Source organism: Euprymna scolopes, chromosome 31 (assembly GCF_053919585.1).
Source record: "Euprymna scolopes isolate OS-2025 chromosome 31, ASM5391958v1, whole genome shotgun sequence".
NCBI lineage: Eukaryota > Metazoa > Mollusca > Cephalopoda > Sepiida > Sepiolidae > Euprymna > Euprymna scolopes.
The window spans coordinates 29,492,841-29,517,840 of record NC_136512.1 but is presented as its reverse complement, the minus strand read 5'-3'; the positions used below and the strand labels follow the sequence as shown (position 1 = coordinate 29,517,840).

Genomic DNA, 25,000 nt, shown 5'->3' with positions numbered 1-25,000 from the left:
AGAAAATTGTATTTTCTTTTTAAATAAATAGAAAAGAGGGTTGCCTTTTTCCTGTTGTTCTTGGCCGTCGGGCCGGGATCAAAGTGTAGTGTCTGTTCTGCAGATGCTGCACATAAGTTAATTGGTTCTTGGTCAATGTAGGGGAAACCCTTCATACTGACACAATTACTATTTTTCTTTTTTTTTTTTTGGATACTGCCAGAGTTCCCCCTTTTTACCCTTGTTTTAGGGGAGCTGGTTTTACCCCACATTAAAAACGACCTTGTGTCACATTTTGCTTTTGGGGAAACAAATAAATACATAAATAGAAAAGAGGAGTTTTAATATGAATATCATCACACACACAAAAGAAAAATGAATTTATAGGAGTAATATAATATATATATATATATATATATATATATATATATATATATATATATACACGTACACTATCCCCCCCCCCTTTCTTTGTCGAGAACAATGTGCGAATGTTTGCTTATCAGCCTGCTTTTCGAACATATGAATCTGATTAGAGTGTACGATTCTTAGGAGCGAATAAAAGCGACCCAGTCTTCACACCAACTAATGTCTCCACACGTGCACGCTAGGCCACGTGACATGCTGAAGCGCAGGTGTTATATGTTCAGAGTTTTGCTTCTACTAAACTCTCGACTTACCAAATATCTGCATTTTCACTTAATACCGATGGCGAAATAGTAAGGTAAAATGAATCGAGTACTCTCGGTTATCAGTAATGTAAAAATCTAAATAAATGAATCGTTTCACTGAAATGGTTTCATTACAATGTTGGGACAGAGTTTTTAGAATAGAAAGTTTTATAATCTGGGGATATCTACAATGAAGGGGTGGAATTTTACTGTTAGTTGGGGGTATTTACGTTGAGGGGGGTTATACGTGTAGTATGCTCATCAGAAACTCTCGCTCCCCTTATTTTGTCCTTTAGTCCTCACATTCCAGGAGCAATGTTTCCTGACAAAAGGGAAAGAATTGCAGTTTTCTGAGTCAGAATCTATTCCATTTAATACTCATTGTTGTCAAGTTTTTGATCTCCACATACTATTTTTTTAGCTCCTTACATCAATTGGCTTCATTCCTTACCTGGAGCGATCTCAGAGAAAAAAAAAAAAAAAAAAAAAAAAGTATGTTTGACTGCGTTGTGTGTGCCGACGCGGCACAGCCGCTAGTTATTAATTGGCTAGAGCTAAAGAAACATCAAAATTTAAAATTTTGAACCAACAGACATATTTTTGAAACCACGAAAAGATGCAAATATTTTATTAAAAAGACTCAATAAGTCGGTCGGTCTGTCCGTAACACTTTTGTGCTTGGCCTTTTTGGTTAAGATCAAAGGTCTGTTGATGCTGTTCTTAGCTTTTCTTGGACTTTTGACCAATATCAAAGTGTAGTATCTGTTCCAGCAGGTACTGCAAGCAAAGACCATATGTGGGAGCAACCCCACATATAAGACCTTGGGCAATGTAAGGGCAACCCTTCATACCAATTGTCACTATCCAGCTCCCCTACTCCCCGGGGAGTTGGTCCCCATTTCCCCTTCACTCCTCACATTAAAAATCGACCATGTGCCTAATTTGCTCGGTGGGGGAGCAAATAAATACCCTTTTCTTGGCCTTTTGGCCAAGATCAATGTGTAGTATCTGTGCTTACTACATGCCGTACTTATGTTTGTAACTTTGTGATATAAAATGGGGGATCACTTTTCTGTATTAATTTAATGTAAAACGATCTTCCACTTTACAACCAGTCAGTCTCAAGATCATTCAAGTTGTTTTTGAAGGATTCCAGTTATTTTTTAAGCATTCAAGGCGTTTCCGCAGGCCAGGAAATACTTTCTGACATTTCCATTGACCAAGAGTCAGTTTTACATATTTTTGCATCCAAGGAACCAGTTTTCAACATTGATTACTAAGGATAAAAGAAATATTTATAGATTTTAAACTACCAGTAAAACTAAAATCTATAGATATACCCTTCCTCCATAAGCGTTTTTTTTTTTTTTTTTTTTTTTGCATTGTCCGAAAATATACGCATGTATAACACGGATATTTTAACGACCTCCCCTTTAAAAAACAAAAAAAAAATAAAAAGAAAAAAAACAACAAAAAAAAAACACTTTATAACTAAACATTCAGAGTTTAAAAACAAATTGGAATTGATAATTGCATTGGAACAGAGAAAAATATTGGAATTATCAGTATTGGTATGATTAATCAGAATCGGAATCGGGAATCGACAAAAACTGAATTTAAGGTATCGAAATCGGAGAAAATTGTGCCTATTTTCCTATGCCAAAAACGATTTCTGTAATTGTTTTTTTATTTGGTTTGTTTAAAACTTAATTTCCCATTAATGCTAGTAAAGATAAAATGGTAAATATGGATTGGTTTTAAACTACAAACAAAATTAAAATGCATAGATCAATCACACATGTGTATTTTAACGTTTACGAAAATATATCACGACTCCTCACTAATAATATATAATTAGTGATGAGTCGTGATATATTTATCTTTCCCACAGAAGAGACGTTGCGAGCCCGATCCTGGTTTATCGTTATTTTCATGTCAAGTGCTCAATCTATGGTTTCCTCTTGCCAAACTTTCACAAAAAAAAAAGAAATAACACTCAACTAGCTACAACAACTGCATACGATTTCCCCCACTTTCTAACCGTGCCTAAATCTAAACGCAGATCCCATGAACAAAGCTTCTTTCCCAGAACTGCCCGCCTGTGGAACACTGTTCCGCTAGTCTGCTTCCCGGTTGAGTACAACATAGTAGCCTTCAAATTCAATGTAAACAAATTCTTGTTTAACCTTCCCCATAAATAATCAAATTCTACCCAATGTACAACCATTAACAATTACTACATTTCCACCTTACATTCATTAACCCTTATCCTCGAATGGCCTGCAGGCCTTGATAAGTGGTTACCCAAGTAAAAAGTCACGCACACAGAACTATATGTTAAATAAAAGTGACATGGTTTTGAAGTTAAATTTATCAAGTTCTTTAATATTAATGATTATATATATATATATTTTAAAATATACCGCTCCCCATGTGGGGGTACCAAATTGGTTAAAGGGAAAATTATTTCCAACTCGCATTTAGGTTAAAATGCACTTTCGTAAATAATTGAATTCATTCAAAACCTATCGCAAAAAACATCTATCTCATATATATATATATATATATATATGAAAGAGAGAGAGAGAGAGAGTACCGTCCAAAACTAAGGGACAAAATTTTAAAACCTTATATTTGTTAATCGTGAACACATTTGGACATAAAATATCTCAAATTATTAAGGATATAAAAAGCATGCTAATATATATATATATATATATATATATATATATAGTAGCGTCCAAAAACTAAGGGACAAAATTTTAAAACCTTATATTTGTTAGAAATAACTGAAAAGCTGAAATTTTGACAACTGGTAGTCGTTATCATCCATAATAAGATACCACAATTTTAATCATTCGTAAAGGATAGAAAAAGAATTATAACATTTATTTATTTTGCAAAATAGGAACGTCCAAAGGGACAAAATTGAGAAAAACAATGTAAACAGCAAAAAAAAAAATAAATAAATAAATAAATAAATAAAAAATTAAAAAAATACATGTGCAATCAATATTTACTAAATGAGCCTTTGCAAATGATTCAAATTTTAGTATGTTATTATGGATGATAACGACTACCAGTTGTCAAAATTTTAGCTTTTCACATTTGTTATTTCTAACAAATATTAGGTTTTAAAATTTTGTCCCTTAGTTTTGGACGCTACTGTGTGTGTGTGTGTGTATATATATATATATATATATATATATATATATATATATTAGCATGCTTTTTATATCCTTAATAATTTGAGATATTTTATGTCCAAACGTGTTCACGACTTGTGGCACACACCGTATATACACATACGCATGGAGTGACATAAACGACTACCTTTTTATATTTTTTGTAGCAAACATACTTTCGTTAACTACTTTAATGCATCATATTAGCATCGCAATCTGCTGCAAAACGGTTTTATTCGTTAAAATAAAATTCAAAAAAAAAAAAAAAAGTGGCATCAATCATTCTGCACATTATACAATTTCATGTAAAAAAAAAAAAAAAAAATGATAAAGATGTTATTTACCACACACCCTACAGAGTACTGACCCAACGGGTCACACCCGATCGACTTCTATTTCAAGATGATTTATCCGCTCTCGCTCCCCCGCTTCCTCCTGTCAAATATGTTGTCTGTTTTTCGTATTTTTTTCCGCTATCGCGCTACTATCACGCAGATGGAGGTGAATTACCAGCACTTGTACGTAACCCGCTAATCACGTGTAGAACCACGTGTCTGCGACAGTTAGGCATTAGTAATGTTCATTTCGAGTTGAAACCACCGATCCATAGTTGATATTCCCAACGGGGAAAGGGTGGAGAGTTGAAATCCAGGTAGAACATAATCTAGAAAAAAGATAACATCTAGAAAAAGATTACGTATGATCAAAAACTATTGCATATGAGACACACACACATATATATATATATAAGTGAAATTGTCTGTGTGTGTGTGTGTGTGTGTGTGTACATTTCCCTATCAAACTACTCTGTCAATTTTCAGTCTACAGACTCGAGATTTGACATAAGAGCTATTGAGATTTGGGAAAATCTAATCGGTTTTCGGCCAGAAATTTGGTTGTTAAGGGGTCAAAGTTCAACGATTTGATCTTTGAAAACTATCAAACTCCTCCGCCAGTTTTGTGTCTAAACACTTGAAATTTTAAATGTAGGTCACTTGGATCAAAATTTTTATTTTGCTTTGAGCCCCCCCCCCCCAAAAAAAAATAAATGTTAAGGGGTCAAAATTGGGGTCAAAGTTAAAAGCAATTTTGACCTCTGCGGTCTCTAGAAAACTATTCAGCCAATCTTGGGTCTAAACATTTGAAATCTTACAGAAAGGGTCTTCAGACATGCAGAAAGCTTTTTTTTTCTTTTTTTTTTTTAATCAGTTTTTGGTCGAAAAATTGGCTGCCAAGAGGTCAAAGTTTAAAGAGTTGACCTTTGCAGACTATACCAAACTCCTCTGCCAATTTTGGTCTAAACATTTGAAATTTTAGATGTAGGTTACCTGGACATGAGTCAAAGTTCTTAATATATATATATACATATGCACTTAAAGTTATGAACATTACATAGGACCCGAGCAAAGCCAGGCTGAACTGCTTGTGTATATATAAGTAAAAGTGTGTGTGTGTGTGTGTGTGTGTGTGTGTGTGTGTGTGTACATTTCCATACGCAATTTTAAGTCTACAGACTCGAAATTTGGTATACAGGGTACTGAGATTTGGGAAAATCGATGTGACTGGATTTCGGCCAGAAATTTGGCGATTAAGGCATCAAAGTTCAACGATTTGACTTTTGAGAACTCTTCCAAACTCTTTCGACAGTTTTTGGTCTAAACGCTTGAACTTTTAGATATAGGTTACTTGGACATGGATCTAACTTAATAACTTGATTTGAGCCCAAAACAATAAATGTTAAGGGGTCAAAGTTTAAAAAATTTACCACTTTTTTTTTTTTTGCTCAACATACACCTCCAAATACTCCGGCAACGCCAGGCTGAAATGCTAGTATATATATATATATATATATATATGACACAAGGTCGACAAAGTGGAGTGTCAAACTCCCCTAAAGGAGGGGCACTATTGCCTAGCAAAAATTGCCTGAGCATCTCCAACATTACTTGGTCGGGACGAGTAAGCAATGAACTTACTCAACCCGAAAGCTGGGTGGCAAAGCCTGGGAAGGTGAACCTCCTGGATTATACCCAAATGGTGTACCTCCCTCCGACAGGTACTGGGCCAATTCCTGACCCCGCACCTGTCGTGCTGATCATCAAAAACGAATTCTTGACTGCTACTTTTTTATCCAAGTCTCCAAGGAACCGATGCAGCAAGGAGACTCATCCCCACCATATATAATGGTGGGTAAGCTCATTCTAAGTTGGGAGAGTTTATTTACAAACGTTGTTGATAGGAACTGACGAATCATTAATTCACGTTCTGCTATTAGCCAATCAGAAACCAGAATTGCTCTATAAAAATTAAACCTTTTTTTTTTTTTAAACAAACGAGTCACCAATTATTAAGATCCAGAGGCCACTCGAGGATAAGGGTTAAAGAGTGTACAGTAGTCAATGGGACAATATAGTAATCATTAGTAATGGAAATTCGGTAAATTTGTTAACACAAGAGGAACTGCTCATAAAGAACTTGTTTTCATTGGACTTGAATACGACCATATTGTAGTCAGCTGGAAAGCAGGAAAACGGAAGACAGTTCCACAGGTGTACAGTTCTAAGAAAGAAGCTTTGTTCATGGAATCTACGTTTAGGTTTAGGCGTGGATAAAGAGTGGAAGAAATTATTGTTTTCAGATAGACGAGTGTTTCTCAACTATATTGCATAACTAGCAGGAATACCCAACATTGCCCAGGATTGAATGATGATTAACGAATCTTTCAACCTCGCATATTTTTAGTATTCCAGCATATAATTTTTTCATGTCAACACGAAGATTTTTTTGCTCTTTGGCTGCAAAATTATAAAATCCATAACCTGTACAGAACAGCTGCCCACCGAGAATTCTTCATCTCCAGGAATTGTATAGAATAACTACCCATCGGAAACTCTTCTGAAATTAAAAATGGCTGTGTTTACTAAGTTCTCCAAAAATCAAAGGGCCCATTTCTAGAGCAAACACTTGATTTTTTTTATAAAATACTATTTTTTTTATTCCACCACAATGGATTGCAAATTACATTGTTATGATGACTGAGCTGATGCAGTCATGAACTCAAAGTTTCATCTCTGTTGCAGATATTGATGGTGTGAGACTTTAAAGAAGCAACACCTATCATGGACTTGCGTCAGAAGCAGAGATGTGTCATTGAATTCCTGGCGAAAGTGCATTGAGAATGGTGATGAGTATCAAAAAATAAATTTTGGATAAAAAGGTCGCCAGTTCTAATGGTAATACTCTCGTCTTCGTAGCTCTTCAACTTTTTTTTAGTTAAAAAAACAGGAAGCTTTGCAGAAAAGGTCGCTCGTTTTAAATGGTACCACTTTCTGTCTTTCTGTCTTCATAGCTCTTCAACTTTAAAAGTTGAAGAAAAAAATAGGAGGCTTTACTTTTGGAGCGACCCTTGTATGACAAAGCACGCTGCGGACTCTTAAAAACCTCCGTCGAGTCTCGAAAGACAAAGGATACCCAGAGTAGGGGCAGCTTCGTGTATAATTGTTTGGCAAGTATTACGCATTTCTCAACCACACCTTTCCCCGAATCAGCATTGCCTGAGCACAGTGGCAAGGAAAAGTCCAGGACGACTGGAAACAATGCGGAGAGTACATACAGCACCTGAGAGTCCCAAATTATCACCCATCTTGTACTGGCTAGGTTCATCATTGCTTAACTTCGATGATATGATGGGAACCAGTGTGTCAAACATGAATATATGGCTCCGGACTCAGTAATGAAATAAAGAACATTAATATCCTCCACTCTTGGAATAGAAACAGCACTAACACTATGCGAGTTTAACCGGCTTCCTCCAAAGGAGTAAGGTCCATGGGAGTATGAAATTCACAAGTGGTCTCCACTCATGTATATCTGTGAGGGGAGATGATGACGCTGGGGATTTTGAAACTCTTGCAGTATGTATTTTATGTATTGATATGTATTTTATGTATTTTATGTATTGATATGTATTTTATGTATTTTATGTATTGATATGTATTTATGTATTTTATGTATTGATATGTATTTATGTATTTTATGTATTGATATGTATTTATGTATTGATATGTATTTATGTATTGATATGTATTTATGTATTTTATGTATTGATATGTATTTATGTATTTTATGTATTGATATGTATTTATGTATTTTATGTATTGATATGTATTTATGTATTTTATGTATTGATATGTATTTATGTATTTTATGTATTGATATGTATTTTATGTATTGATATGTATTTTATGTATTTTAATTTTTATGTTTATGTCTTTAATAAGTCAATAAGAATAGAAATATATAAATAAAGCACTAATAATAGTAGGGAGTGATCAGTAGTATGATGGATTCATCCGAACCTATTGGATTGTGTAGTGGACTTTCGGTCAGCGTTCAAGTTGTGGATAACTTGGCAAAGACTAAAGTTACCTCTCATGAAAGAGGAGAACTATTTATGGCACAATGGGAGATTCCATTGTGCACACATGGGCCAGTCTATTCTTTGGATTATGATTGGCTGAATCACCTGATTGGATATGCTTGTACATAAATACAAGCCCTCAGTCCAGCTCAATCTGGTGTCTGTCTTGTGCATAAGCTGGACCCTTGGTAAGTGTTGCTGCTATTATTATTATTATTATTATTATTCTTATTGTTGTTGTGTGTTATTGACTACTACAGTTCTTTTGATTATTCTACAGAACCATAGAAATCTAGCAGATTTGTAAATAAAAATACTTTCCTGTTTTTTTGTTTTTTTTTGATAACATGAATAGGTTACACTAATTTGGAGCAAAAAACTAGGTCCAATATCCGAAACATTTTTTTTTGTTTTTTTCTTTAAGAGAGGTGATGTTGATCAACACTGCTGTGGAACCATGATTTTATATAGTTTTTAAATCCCCAAAGCAGTATTTTATGGTAAACAGTTGACGACCCCTGGAAACTTAGAACTACGGTGAGTTAAAGAAAACAAGTTGATTCAGTGATTGCATGAGATTAAATGACTTATTGACAAAATTTTTCAACGAAGGACTAAAAAAAAAAAAAAAAAAAAAAAAAAAAAAAAAAATTTTTATAGTCTTCAAGGTTACAAGACTATATATTTCCCTAAAACTTCTGGTCTTGATGGAGGGGAGACTAAAACTTGCTATGGTTTCAAATGATCTGAAATAACAGCAAGGGAAGACTTTATTTCAAATATTTCTCATATGTTACACCCCCCCCTTTTTGGGGGGGGGGGTAGGGTACAATTATGAATATCTCCAGTATCAAATAATCCTTATACACTGAAATTTACTTTATGTATGAAAACCAAAGACGGGGAGATATGATAAATATTTGGAATCAAGTCTTGCCGTGCTGTTATTTCAGATCATTTGAAACCATGGCAACAAGTTTTAATCTCCCCTACATCAAGGCAAGAGGTTTTCGAGAAATGTCATATTTTGTAATTCATATCCCAAACTAGGAAAACAAATGACTATGGAAACATTTTATGGCTGTAAAAAAGTGCCAAAAATAGGCTCTGGATGATGGATGATCCTCTTAATGTGCGACCTTAAGTGCAAATGTAACATAGCTCACTACACAATTCAGGTCATTAGCTTTCCAACGAGCCTTCATTTGTTAAATTCTGCTTAATAGTTGCTGAGATTTAGAACTTGTAAAATTGCCAAAAAAGGTGTTATATCTATCAATATCTATCAATATTAGTGTTATATCTATCAATATTAGTGTTATATCTATCAATATCTATCAATATTAGTGTTATATCTATCAATATCTATCAATATTAGTGTTATATCTATCAATATCTATCAATATTAGTGTTATATCTATCAATATCTATCAATATTAGTGTTATATCTATCAATATTAGTGTTATATCTATCAATATTAGTGTTATATCTATCAATATTAGTGTTATATCTATCAATATTAGTGTTATATCTATCAATATTAGTGTTATATCTATCAATATTAGTGTTATATCTATCAATATCTATCAATATTAGTGTTATATCTATCAATATCTATCAATATTAGTGTCATATCTATCAATATCTATCTATATTAGTGTCATATCTATCAATATCTATCTATATTAGTGTCATATCTATCAATATCTATCTATATTAGTGTCATATCTATCAATATCTATCTATATTAGTGTCATATCTATCAATATCTATCTATATTAGTGTCATATCTATCAATATCTATCTATATTAGTGTTATATCTATCAATATCTATCAATATTAGTGTTATATCTATCATTATCTATCAATATTAGTGTTATATCTATCAATATCTATCAATATTAGTGTTATATCTATCAATATCTATCTATATTAGTGTTATATCTATCAATATCTATCTATTAGTGTTATATCTATCAATATCTATCTATATTAGTGTTGGGACGATTAATGGAAATCGGAAATCGAAAAAAATTGGAACTTTTTGTGGAATCGGAATCAGTATTGGAAAAATGTGTGCCTATTTTCCGATGCCAAAAAAGCTTCTTTTAATTGGCTTTTTTTAAATTTTTATTTGATTTTCTATAAAGAAAAATATTCTACTGCTGATAGTAACACTAAAATAATGAATATCTTGATTTTAACCTATTAGTAAAACTAAAATCGATAGATCATCCTTCATAAGTATCTACATGTTTGAGAAAATATCTGTACATTTAACGTGTTTTTACAGTGAAAAATAACTTTGTAGTTAAATATTCAGAGATTTATAAGGAATCGGAATTGGTAATTGTATCAGAATCAGGAGTTTAATACGCAGTCGAAACATTATTGGAATCGTCCCATCCCTTATATATATATATATATATATATATATATATATTGGTAACCAAATTGAATATTGAAATGCTCATAGCTTCAGTTTTATGAGACGAAACTACATGAAAATTTGCAGGCTTTTTGAAGATTATATAACTATTCTATGCTTAAAATTTTATGACAATTGGTTAAAAAGAACCTATATTTTCAAACCAATAAAATATGCCCAGATTTGCCTACATTTGTGGATAGTGTTCTTGCAGGCCAGCTTCAGTTGTCTCCTCTGTGACCTTGCCAGACCACACAAACACGTGTGTGTGTGTGTGTGTGTGTGTGTGTGTGTGTGTGTGTAATCAATTTTTTACATTTGCCATAGGAGTTTGCTCCCAGGAATTTGCACCTATCACAAATTTTATCTTACAATTATTATTGGGATTATTGGGAACACTATTCGCATCTGAATACGCAGTAACAGCAATGCATATCAAGAGGAGATGGACAGTTAAGAGAAACTCTCCACTAAAGCAACTATTCAGAGAGCATGACACCAGTTCCAAGAAATCTAGACATCAAAGGACATTCACCACAGTTTGCATAACATAAATGAAGGAATTGTCGGCAAAACTTCAAAGAATGCGCAATCCATCTATCCGGGCCACCTATACAGTTCATGATGGAAAAAGATCATGACAAATTATCGTTCCTAGATGTGCTGATAACCCGCACTGGTCAGGGGTTTATGTCATCTGTATACCTGAAAGCCAACTTTCATAAAGTCGGTGCTGAAGGAGAAGGACGTGTAAAGTGAAAGTGAGAATGGTTCGGCTGGTGGCCAGAGTGTGGTCGGAAGAGAAAAACGCATATTAGTTGAAGTGAAGCAGAAGCGAGAGACTTTCTAAGCTGGTGTTGAGTAATGGGAGGGTAACGGTAATAAATGCCAATTTTACTTTTATGAATTACTAGCATTTCAGCAGCCCGGCGTTGCCCGGGTCCTGGAGGTGTATGTTGAGAAAAAAAAAAAAAAAAAAAAAAAAACAGGCGGTCAATTTTTTTTAAATTTTGACTCCTATTATGGCCCCTTTAACATTTGTTTTGGGCTCAAATTAAGTTATTAAGTTAGATCTATACCCAAGGAACCTATATCTAAAATTTCAAGTGTTTAGGCCCAAAATTGTGGGAGGAGTTTGGTAGAGTTCTCAAAGGTCAAATCGTTGAACTTTGACCCCTTAACAGCCGAATTTCTGGCAGAAAACGGATTACAAAGATTTTCCAAAATCTCAGTGCCCTGTATATCAAATTTCGAGTCTGTAGACTGAAAATTGACAGCGTTATTGCATTGGAAAATGTACACACACACAGACACGTTCACTTTTATATATATAGTAGATAGACTAAAGTAAAGTCTAACACCACGTAACGTTACATCCCCAGAATATATCTAGTTATGGGAGTCCTTGCAGTTTGTCATAAATTTCCATTCGATGGTTATCCGCTAGAAATGAAGATTCTACAATATTATACCACCTTTGTACAAAACAGATACTACACTTTGAATCTAGTCTGAAGACTTCAAACGCCTCTGCTTAGCATTCACAGGCTACATGAGCTGAAATAAATACATTGAGGATAGTGCAACTACAACAAGAGAACATCGGAGAGGTTAACAAGTTTGTGTACTTGGGCAGGGTTGTCAGCAGGAATGGATTGGTTGCTTGTTTTACGGCATATCAACCCTTTTCAGGTTATTTAATACCGAATCCAACTATTTTGAAGAACAATTTTTAATAGAATGTTTTTTTTTTTCAAGTCGGTTTCTATTCAACCCATAGTTGGGACCCTAACAGATACTACCACTCCGGGTTGGAGTGGACCTGGGAGCAATGACAATTAAAGCATTGTTCCACACTCCCCAAAGCCTGCAAGCTAGGGCCTCACCATCGGATATAGTTTAAGGTCATATTCAGGACAAGCAGGGATGGAGGAACAGATGAGGACATCAAGTGCCGGATAAGCAAAGCCAGATACGCCTTCAGCATCTTAAGACCAATCTGGAGAACAACAGCCCTCTCACTCCAGAATAAGATCCAAATTTTCCACACCAATGTGAAGTCAGTTCTACTTTATGGCTCAGAAACGTAGAGAGTGACCAAAAACCAACACCCACAAACTCCAGACATTCACCAACAGATGTCTCAAACATCCTAAACATCACTGATGGCCAGAGACTATCTCCAATGAACAACTGTAGGACAAAGCCAACCAAACCCCAATGAGATAGAAATCAAAAAACGAAAATGGAACTCGATTGGCTACACCTTGCGGACGCCTACATTCAACATCAGGCAAACCCTTGAATGGAACCCGCGTAAAATTGGTCGCCCGAGGCAGACATGGAAAAGAAGCACGGAGGCTGAGACCAGAACTGCTGAATGACATGGGCCGAACTGAAGAGGATCATCATTGCGGCCCAATCCAATAGGCCCCACACTATCAACCAAACTCCAACCTCTGTCCCATCGCCACAATGTGGCATCTCTGTGTCTGTTTTACAAATACTTTAATGGAGTGTGCTCAGATGAATTCATTGTATTCGTACACCCCTCGATTGAATGATGATCAACGAATATTTCACACTCCCATAGTTTTATTCTCCTTAAAATCGGTAAAATCGCCCATTTTTTAACCAAATCGATTGATTGCCTACCCTAGTTGGGGACCCATGAGTGTACTGAGAGAAAGCTCATATGACTTAGTCCACAATACATTGTCGTCTACACTGTAGAGAACCTACTTTGGATTTTTATAAAATTATTTTTATATATAATAGCTTGAATTAAAGTTCAAAATGTAAAAGGTCAAGTATCATGCTTCAGTTGTGCTCTAAACAGAAACATTCATTTCGAACGCGCCTCTATCATATCAAAGAACCTACTGTTGATTCTATGTCGAGTCTTTCTACTTGTGTGGTAATAGAACTTCTCAAATGCACTTGTGATGTTAGGCTGTGTAAGGTGTTAAAATAGTTCGTTTCTCCTTTTATATTTTGATTATCGATTTTAATTGAAGATATTTCGATACAAAACCTATCTAAGAACACTGCCAAACACATTAAGTACCTGTGTGAAATTTCATAAAAATCGGCCCAGCCGATTTCAAACACAGAGTTCCTTTTATATATATATATTCCAAATTTCAAGATGTTAACCATCTGACCATTTATTCTTGTATGTTGACATGCACAATTTTTGACAGCACGTGATTCATAGTGCAATATGCTCTGTAATTACATCGCGCTTCATAAATTAAAGGATTGGTATAAATAAAAGGTGAAATATAGTTGAAGAAACATTTACACACACGTGTGTGTGTGGAAATATACGTAGATAGTCATATAATGACTAGATTACTGACTGACGTTAAAAAGCATTTAAAAAGAATAAATGTTTAATTTCAACTATATCTCTCGCGGTTGTCGGTAGCGAGTGGTTCGGGTCCTTGCTAATAGCCAAACATGACTTCTAATGCCAGGGTTCGAATCTCTCGACTGACATTAATCATAACACGCTGCACTGATAATCCCCGAAAGGATGAAACGCTAGTGTCTGTAGGTATTTAATTATTATAGTAAATATATATATGTGTGTGTGTGTGTGTGTGTGTGTGTGTGTGTGTGTGTGTGTGTAAATATGTACGAATAAAAAAATCAATATGAAAAATATATAAATGTTTGTATCTTTTGTATATATATTTCCTATGTGTTGACGTGTAGGAATACAAAAAGTATCTTGAAAAAAAAAAAAAAAAAAAAAAAAAAGTTTCCTTCAAAAGCACATAATTTTCGATCGATCCTTCGATCTTCCTTAGTGTGAATGATGGAAACATGAGTGTAGGACGGGCAGGGTTAGCAGCAGGAGGGGCACGGGTATAGGCAATAAGGTTAAGATCTATTTGAATACAACTCTTCCAACATTTTTTATTTGGATTGGTCAGCAACTTGCGTGGCCTCTATCCAAAACCAAGTTTTTCATAAAACTTTTAATTGGACACCCACGCCACCCACGAACACACTCGCATATGTGAACATACATGCATATACACCCGCACACTACCGCATATGCTCCTTCATGTACCCATACATACACAGGATGCACACACACACACACACATTTATAGATATACGTACATATACAACTGGAGATTGATAAACAGATGTAGGTGATAAGCTAAGTGGAATCTCCTCACCAAAAGCTATATATATATATATATATATATATATATATATATATATATATATTCAATTACCTCTTCCGATGATTTCCACAGGTTATGGTAAAATTTGTTTTTTAATTTAGGTAGGGTTTTGTCTAGTATTTTTTTGCTAATGTTTCCCAAATCTGAAATACATGGAGAAATTTTTTTTTTTAAGTCGGATTCTATTTAACTCATAACTAACAGGTACTACTACTCTGGATCAGAGTGGACCTGGGAGCAATGGCAATTAAAGGGTGGCTCCACACTCCCCAAGGTCCGCAAGGTGGGGCCTCACCATCGGATATAGTTTTAGGTCATATCCAGGATCTTTAAATCAGGAAGCCGTTATCTACAGGCAACCTGATCTGATAGCACCAGACAAGTGTTTAAGGATAAAATTAAAGCAAATAGCAAGTCAGACAATCCTCGTCGTCTGAAATGGATTTAGAAAGAAAACTTTTACTCGATTTCCATAACGAGACATTTTCTTTGTTCTATACTGATTGATATGTTTTCTTTTTATAAACGCTCCAACTCGAAACATTTTCTTTTTTTTTTTCTTTTAAACTTCGCCGATTGAAACGTTATGATTTATGAATAATATTGCGAACACAGGCGAAACAGAATTATTTTTCTGTAATTTTAGACGGAGGGTGTAGATATTAGCAAACCTCAGTTAACGTGATCATTTGCATGGATTGTTAACAATGTTTACATAGATTGTTAAAATGTTTACTTCCAAACAAGATCATTATAATAAATACGTCCGTTTAGAAGACAGACATGTCACGTTGAGAAAATAACACGCGTATATAACATGTTGTATTAGATACCCGGCGTTGACCAGGAGCCGTCAGCTTCATTTCTGTCCTCATTTCCCGCCTTTTTAATATGTAGCTTTTTTTTTGGGGGGGGGGTTAAATTTTGTTTTTGAAATGTGCCATTTTGTAATATGCCCTATTCTTTTTCTAATATGCTGTGTTTGTATGTATTCTTCAATTTGCTGAGTTTTTTTGTTTTTTATTAATATGCCGTTTTTTAGTTATTGCTCTTATTAATATGCGATTCTTTTTTTTTTTTTTTTTTACTTTTTAATATACTATTTTTGTTTACCTATTATCTATTCTTCAATTATGACCGTACTAAAAAAAAAAAAAAAAGTCCATTAATCCGCAATGCGTTCTACAATGGCATTTATTCTGTATTTTGTAATGGAAATCGCCCCAGACATACATACATATCTATCTCTCTCTCTATATATATAAGGTGCACTCGTCTAGCTAAAACCACTCACAACACCCCCCTCACTTTCTATCTGTCTAAATCTAAACGCAAACTCCATGAACAAAGTTTCTTTCCTAGAACTGCCCGTTTGTGAAACACTGTTCCGCTGGCCTGTTTTGAAGCTAACTACAACATGGTCGTTTCAAGTCCAAAACAAATTCTTGTTGAGCCGTCCATTTAAATAGTTAATTTCTACCCAATTTTTATCACTGTACGTTTATTAACCCACTATTCTGGAGTGACTCTTGTAAAATATGCCTATCTCACATTCAAAAATTATATAAGTAAAGATATAGAAATAACTAAAAAAAGTAAGATAGGAAAACGTCCTCAACCATCACTTGCTAAGTTTTATTTCTATATAACATCACACTGTTTACTAGCAGGGTGACCCGACATTGCACAGGATTGAATAATGATCAATATATTTTTTCATCGAAATCAGTGAAATCACCCATTTTTCAATCAAACTGATTGATTGCCTACTCTAGTGGGGGACCCATCGCAGTGCACATGGAGGAAGCTTCACACACCACCACACAGTGGCTTAGTTCACAATACACACTTTAATCTACGTTGAACTAAAGAGAAACTACATTGCACTGTAGAGAACCTACTGTTGATTTTATAAAATTATGTTTCTATACAATAACTTGAATTGAAGTTTAAAATGCAAAAGTCAAGTATCATGGTTTAATTGTGCTCTAAACAGAAATTTATTTTGAACGCGCCTTGTCATATCAAAGAACCTACTGTTGATTTTATATGCTTGGCCTTACTGTTTGTGCCGTGATAATGGTCTGAATTAAAAGTTTAAAATAAAAAGGTCACGTATCATGGTGCAATTGTGCTTTTAACAGAAAAAAATCCATTTCGAACATGCCCCTGTCATATCAAAGAACCTACTGTTGATTTTTATATGACAGGCCTTTCCACTTGTGTGGTAATATAACTTTTGAAATGCACTTGTGATGTTAGGCTGTATAAGGTGTTAACGTTAGTAAAAATCGCCTGTTCTTTCTTTTATCAGATTTTTATCTGAAGGCATTCTGATACAAAACCTATTTAAGAACACTACCAAGCACATACAGTACCTTTGTGTGAAATTTAATAAAAATCGGCCCAGCCATTTAGGAGTCCATAGGGAACGAACACAAACAGTTCCTTATATAAAATAATAGATAGAAGCAGTACTGTTGCACCATCTGGCGGTACATTTTAGAACGGTCTTTTTGTTTTTTGCTCTGACATAGTACGAAATTGACATTGCAATCTAGTGAGAGGAGCACCTCTTCATTTTCTTGGAAGGTGCTCGACTGAGCTCTAATCGCTGGTCACTCCTTGTAAAGTATTTACAACAAAATTTGTCCTCTTACCACAACGGCAAATAGCTTTCCGTGTATTTCCATGAATAGGGTTTCTTTCTAAAATCTTCCTTCCTCCCCGTTGAACACATTATCACGGAATGCTTCCCTGCAGACTACAGCATGGTCGCCTTCAAATCCAATGCCAACGAATACTTGCTGAAGTTATCTAATTTTGTCCATCCTAATGGCTGTTTAGGCTAAATTTAAGTTAATTCAACCCAATAGGAAGAGAGCACATAAATATTTATAATCTATATAGATTGATTTCAATATAGGCACATTTTAATAATGCAAACAAAAAAGAAAACTACTCTGTCAATCCTTTGTCTACAGACTTGAAACCTGATATATCGGGTATTTGGACCTGTGAAACCAGTTTGATTTGGCTTTTAGCCACAGAAAAGAACTGCAAATTGGAACTTGGCAGGCTTAAGTCAACTTAATGTGTATCCTCTATTTATGCGCAAGTATTAATTTACAGAATGTAAATGATAAATTTTCAGCTTGAGATCCCAAACACTAATTCTTGATAAAAGGACAGTAAAATTTTTGTGTATTTAACAGTTTTATTAAATACAAACACATACAAACGTTTTATTCTATACGTCCACCTTTTGTATCGACAATTTGCTGAATGCAAGCCTCCAAAGCATGACAGGCATTGACAGCCGATTCTTTCTTGATATCGCTGAATGCTCAGGTCTTCAGGGAGGCCACACTTTTGTGGGCAAGCATTAGAGACTTTCAACATTGCCCCGTAACCAATACTCGTAGGGGTTAAAATCCGGTGAGCTAGAGAGCCAGATATTTGATGACACAAAAAACGGCAACTATTTTTTTTTTTTTTTTTTTTAAGAAGGTCTGCACAGTTTTTGACCCCTGTGATGTTCATCCAGGACTTATGCAACAAACGTCACATGCAAGTTTCAAATAGAATTTATGTAAAAGACAGTGTTTGTTTCGCGGTCGGTCTACCGCTCTGTCATGTTTACATTTGAAAATGAGAACATTATCGTTGGTCTGTCACAGTCAACTTTGAAATATGATTTCTTTAAAAGATTTAATCATCATGTCTTTATATATAGCCGTCAACTAGTTGTATAAAAAAAACTTTTCTCATATATAGCTCTATTTATCATTGAGCACTATTATAAAAATATACAGTAAAATGTTCTCCATCTGTCGGTGTGCTATGCTCATAGTTAAAAAACACTGTTGTTGGTCTGTCACGCAACTTATTTTCTAAACATTGTTAAATTTAATTTAAAACACATTTTGTTTGAGTTCACAAGATTCACGTTTTAGATATTTAGATTTTCTTTCCGTCTGTCACTGTCACACATTTCTACAATGAAGTCTGTTTGTCTGTCACAATTTTGTGCAGAGTCCTGGATGAACATCACTTTCTTGGGATCATAGTTCTTAATCTAAGGGAAGAAAACTTCCTCTAGAATTTTCAGATATTCCACCATATTGATTCTTAGGTTCACTTCAATGAAGTGAGGGAGCATGACTTTTCCATCGTTGACAACAACTCCAAAGACTATGACAGAGACAGGGTGTTGACTCTGCATGACAGTAGGAACACCAGAAGAGTCATTGGCAATAACTTTCGAGTTTCAGCGGTTGGAGACTTCGTCTATGACGACCTTTTTCTCCTCCACAAAAAAATGCGTACAGTACCACTGTAATGTTTCAGATGATTGAGTAGCAAGAGGCATCTCCCTTTACGAATAGTCTTAGATTTCGCTGTAAGAACATTACGTCGTCTACAATATGACTTCATCCCAAGATCTTTCCATAATACATTAGAAATGGCCATTTTGGTTACATTCTGTTCAGCCATCGACTGTAATGAATTTGCAATAGACCGTCTAAAGCCACTGAGAAACCTTCTGGTGCAGATTTCCTCATTTCTCGGACCGTGAGCCTTCTTTTGGAGGACTTTCCCTTCCCTTAAGTTCGCTACAACGTGATAAACAGTCCCAGGAGCATAGCCAACGTCTCTGATAATGCCAGATGTCTTATGACTGGCAATAACTATTCTATGGTTAAATTCTATACTGGCACTGATTTTTTTTTAGTATTTTTAAGTAGCTAATTTGGAACATCAGACTCTAAACAGCAACTAACATTTTTAGATTGATAATGCCACTTGAAAATACGTAAATTGTAGATTGAAATTACTGCTAATTTATCGTTTACACCCTGTTTAACTGCATTAATTTGAAGTTTTGATATGCATGTGTCAGATCAAACGGTAGCAAATACAGCTGGAGAGCTAAATGCTTTGGTTTCGATTCTAGCTGATGGCACACCAGTCATTTTTATTCCTGCATGATTTATATATATATATATATATATATAAACACTATCCTCGAGTATCTAAGGTCTCTCCATACAGGAGTTTGCCAAAACAACCTGGCATGAGGATACTTTTCCCAAGAATTAAACCCTGACCAAATATTCAAAATCACATTTTGTATTCGCAGCCCAAATAAGATCTCATCACTATGGCCAACCCACATTAGCTTTTATGAGGAATGGTGCACCTTCTCCAGCTAATGCTAGTTCAAGTAACTGCATGGAGCTAGATACTCCACCAGACTAGATAAATTCTTGTCCTGGAATCCAGTAAGACCAAGAGACCAAAATTAAGGATATACGTATGAAAATGATTAATTGAGGAGAGGAAAATTATGTTTTCAATTTCTTTACTAACTCAGTGTTTGAGAGATAAAGAATTTTAATAGAACGTCCAAATATCTATGTATCTCATATAGAGTTCAAGTGTTAGTACCAGGTCATGAGCCCCTTGATTCCTGAGAACTTCAACTGAAGCAAAAGGTACACTGTTCCACAAATAGATTTTAATACTGAAAATGGACTCTTGTATACTTTTATTCCTGCATGATTTCTATATATATACTATTTATTCAAAAGGAATCAACATTCAAGAGGTTATCTCATTTGCATATTACATTAAAATTATTGTTTTAATAATCAGCTCTAGTTTTTTTTAATGGAAATTAGTAATAAAGTTGTTTTAAGTATTCGATTTAGAAATCTATAATATAAATCTCACCTGTCTGTTTCAATGTATGTATGTATGTATGTTTGCCTAAAGTTTGATAGAGGCTATGGATTTTCACGAGATTGGTATCGTTGTGAAGCTTAACCTTTCGGACAACAAATATCGAAAAATTGGCTAAAAACATTAATTCCTTCACCCTCAACTGGGCACTTTTCTACAGGGAGAGGTCGCTTTTTTTTGCCAATATTTTCAAAAGTCATCCCATCTGTTCGATTGACTAGCCTTAATTTAAACTTTCATCACTTCCTGTTTTGTGATGGACAAAACGGCAAAGGCGTTACTTTTTTTTTTCACATTCATTTCCTCCTTTGCAGTATGGGTCCGAGTCTGCCTACCTGCCTACTACCACATTTTTTTTTCAACACATACCTACAAACACCCGGGCAATGCTGGGCACCCAGGCTAGTATTATATAGAGTTGATTTATTTAATTTATTTTTAGTTTAATTCACATTCAACTTATTTTTTTTTTTTTAACTATTAGTATAACCAGCCACATTTAAAAAAGGAAGTTTTCATTTAACCTATGAGTTATTTCCCTTTAAGCTATGAGATTTTATTTTCCTGTTTGAATTTCATAGATAAAGACGGCTATGTTTTATGTTTCCCAAAAAAATTGTCAACTTTCAGGAAAATTGTAACAACAACTTGGGATATTTGGTCTCGGGTATGTACAGCTAGTATATATATATATATATATATATATATATATATATATATATATATATATATATTGTTAATTTGGATATACTTGAACCTGCCTTCCTTTATTTTGTGTAACGCTATCAGGAACAGATATTCAAATAACGTACAATGCTACAGTCGCTATAACATTAAAAAGGCAGTTGAATATTTTGTAAAAAAAAAAAAAACCCGGCTCCAAATTCAAATTAAATAAAAAGAATGATGAATATATATATTTCATTGGTTGGCAACAAATATGGTGAGAGGCATCGCAGAAATTACTTATAAAGAGCGGCTCCAAAGACTAAATCTATTCTCACTTGAGCAGTAGAGGATGCAAGGAGACTTGTTTCTACAATAAAAGGTCACTAATAGAAATGTAAATTGCACTGTAGAGAACCTACTGTTGATTTTATATCAAACTATTTTTATATATAATGGCTTGAATTAAAGTTTAAAATGCAAAAGTCGAGTATCATGCTTCAATTGTGCTCTAAACAAACATTTCAAACGTGCATCTGTTATATCAAAGAACCTACTGCTGATTTTATATGTCAGGCTTTTCAACTTGTATGACAATAAAAGTTCTCAAATGCTCTCGTGATGTTAGGCTGTGTAAGGTGTTAACTTCGGTCAAAATCGTCTGTTTTTACTTTCAGCGTTTTATTTTGATAATTAATACTTATCGAAAACATTCCGATACAAAACCTATCCAAGAACATTGTCAGGCCCAGCTGTTTCCGAGTCCATAGGGAACAAACTCAGACAAAGTTCCTTTTATAGGATGGTAAAGAGAGATTATCAGCTACCGAGAGGGCTCTTTTCTTTTATGGATAGCTATGCATAATCGGAACGGTAATCTCACTCACAGGATTGCTTAACTAACTTTCATGCAGGTGAAATAAAACAGCCTAAATATAGGGGGGAAAATTGGATTCGTGGTCAGAGGTTTTGAAAGGAGGCGGAGTCCTAGGAATGTTAGGAGTTGAAATCTGTTTTTCTTTTTTAAATACTCAAGGAATCAGCAAACAGTCTGAATTTTAGAAGACTATAAAATAAAATACACAGCATAATCACATTGATATACCAGTTCCAGTCAGATCACCAAAGTTAAGCAACGCTGAGCCTCGTCAGTACTAAAATGGGTGATAATTTGGGAATTCCAGATGCTGTATGTGCTCTCCGCTTATCTCGGCATTGTTTTCAGTCAGTCTAGGGCCTCTTATTGTTACTGAGCCTAAGCAGTACTAATTCAAGAGAAGTTGGTAATTGTACAACGCTTGCCTCACAATTTCGTATGCCGGCACTCTTACAGGGGTGTTGTTCATTGTCTCTTGAGACTAAATGGAATCCATAGCCTAGAAAATAGGGTCCCTAATCAATACTGTTTTCACAAGAGCAGAGTTAGACACCAGGCCGCTATTTAATGTGGAGAATAATCTAGTTCCCAATACGGGCACTTTGGATTAAGACAAAAATAATTACCTCAGTCTCGAAGAATTTCTTCATTAACTAAGAAACAAAAGGAAGTGTAGTAATAAAACATACAATTTGCTACAGAAGACCAAGCAGTTATAGTTGAAGTCGTAACTTTTGGATTTCTAAAAGTCGAAGTCACAGCTTTTGTCTTTATTTTTGATTCTAATATAACAACTAGTTTAATTTTGCAATATTAATCTCATGGCAAACAGAAATAAAAATCAGAGTCGAATTTTTATTTTTTTCCTATTTAAAATTTTTTTTTTTTTTGTTCCTTTATGGCAGTGGGGTTGAAGAGTAAAGACAGTTAAAAAGTAACCGCCATCTATCTATCTATATATCTATCTCTATAGTGCATCTAGATACACTAAGGGATGATAATTCAGATTTAAAAAAAAAAAAAATGCTTTCAAGAATATGACGCAGGTTTGCTTACAGACAACACCAATGTTTCATTATAATAAAAATGTAAATATTATCTCCGGGAAATCAAAACAGATTCTTTTTCTTTTTTAATGTTCGTTTTTATTATATTTCCTTCTTGGTTGAGGAAGAATATCGATTTTTTCCCCTTTGTTGAGAATTCAGAGTTTCTTTTCAAATCCATTATGTCATAATTTCCAAGGTCTACTGCCATGTTTTCATTACATTAGAACCCCCGCCCCCCCACACACCACCCTAACCCATTACAAACTAAAAAAAAAAAAAAAGAAAGATAAAGTTGGTTAGTCACACCCAAACATTTTAAGAGAAAAAAATGTTTTTTATTATTTTTATTTTATTATTATTCGTCTCTTGAACTGCTAAACATAATCAGACGATAAAAGGTTGTTCTTTTTTTATTATATTATTTTATATTATTATTATTATTATTAGTTCTTGGAGAAAAACGCTCGTTTTTAAAGACTTCAGTTTTTTACAAATTGAATGAATGCAAGTTGGGTCCATTTCTCGCAATAACGGTAAATTCAAAACGTCCTATTTCAACGCTACACAATAGACGCGCCATCTTTTATATATATATATGATAACGCTAATTTTTTTTTTTTATTCCGACTGACTGTCGTTTAATTGTTATGACCTTTCATTTCCTGTAATAAATAATTATAGCTGAATGAACTCGAGTTCATATATATATATATATATATATATATATATATATATATATATATATATCTGTAGAAAGATATTTTACACATCTTTATTTAAGAAGCTGAATGTAATTACAGAGCAATATTCAAAATGGCGTAATGGAAACATAAGGTATTTACAGATTCTCTTCCTTCCAATTTTCAGATTTTAATCATGCCAAAACGCACTTTATTTCCTTTTGATGGATTGACTGTTGCTATTTCTTCTGATGAGTAAAGAGTAAAATAGAAACACTAGTTGATATAATAATTAAGTGATTGATTTTGCGCTACGAAACAGATACTGTGAAGAATTCTAAATGTCAACTGAAAGGAATAAATTATAAGATGGTCAACATCATGAACTTTGGAATATAAACTTTTGTCATTCATTCACTATATATATATATATATATATATTTCTTCAGTTTTGGTTTCTATTCAAGTTGATGCAACCAAATCATACGGACATATTTTTTATTTTTGAAACCACGACTTTATAATAAATAAGATTCGATAAAAATTTGACTATAATAATATATAACAAGAATTAAAACATATTTAAGCGTATTTACGACCGGGCTATGCCGAGCGTCCCTGCTAGCTTAGATAAATACTTTTTGTAGTTTTAACAAAAGAGCTACAATAATATCAAGGCGGCTCCAATTACGCTGAACATCCACAGAATGCCAACATCAATATATTACATATGAACGAGTCCCTTGTGGAATTTCCACAGGTCCTGCTATCTGCAAATGAATATGTGGTATCGGGCGCAAGGTTTACTAATTTAAATATTCGTTTTGAAAAAGGTCATTTGATTAATGAACTTAAAAATTTTTTTTTTCTTATTCAATGAGCACTTTGATTCTAATATAACAACTAGTTTAATTTTGTAATGTTAATCTCATGGCAGACGAAATAAACAGTAATAAACACAAGAAGCAGGCACCGTTTAGAAAGTAATGTAATAAACACGTTTTGTTATAACAGAAATAAAAATCAGAGTCGAATTTTTTATTTTTGTTTCTTTCCTATTAAAAAAACAAAATTCTTTTGTTCCTTTGTGGCAGTG

The 25,000-nt window shown here is 34.1% G+C and overlaps 1 protein-coding gene and 1 pseudogene across 3 annotated transcripts in view; one reads left to right on the top strand and one right to left on the bottom strand.

Moving 5' to 3' along the window:
• LOC145255668 (RNA-binding protein Musashi homolog 2-like) overlaps positions 1 to 25,000 on the bottom strand; it is a 709,158-nt gene that overhangs the window by 604,776 nt on the left and 79,382 nt on the right. The window lies entirely within an intron of this gene.
• Positions 1,618 to 1,786, top strand: LOC145255946 (U2 spliceosomal RNA; annotated as a pseudogene).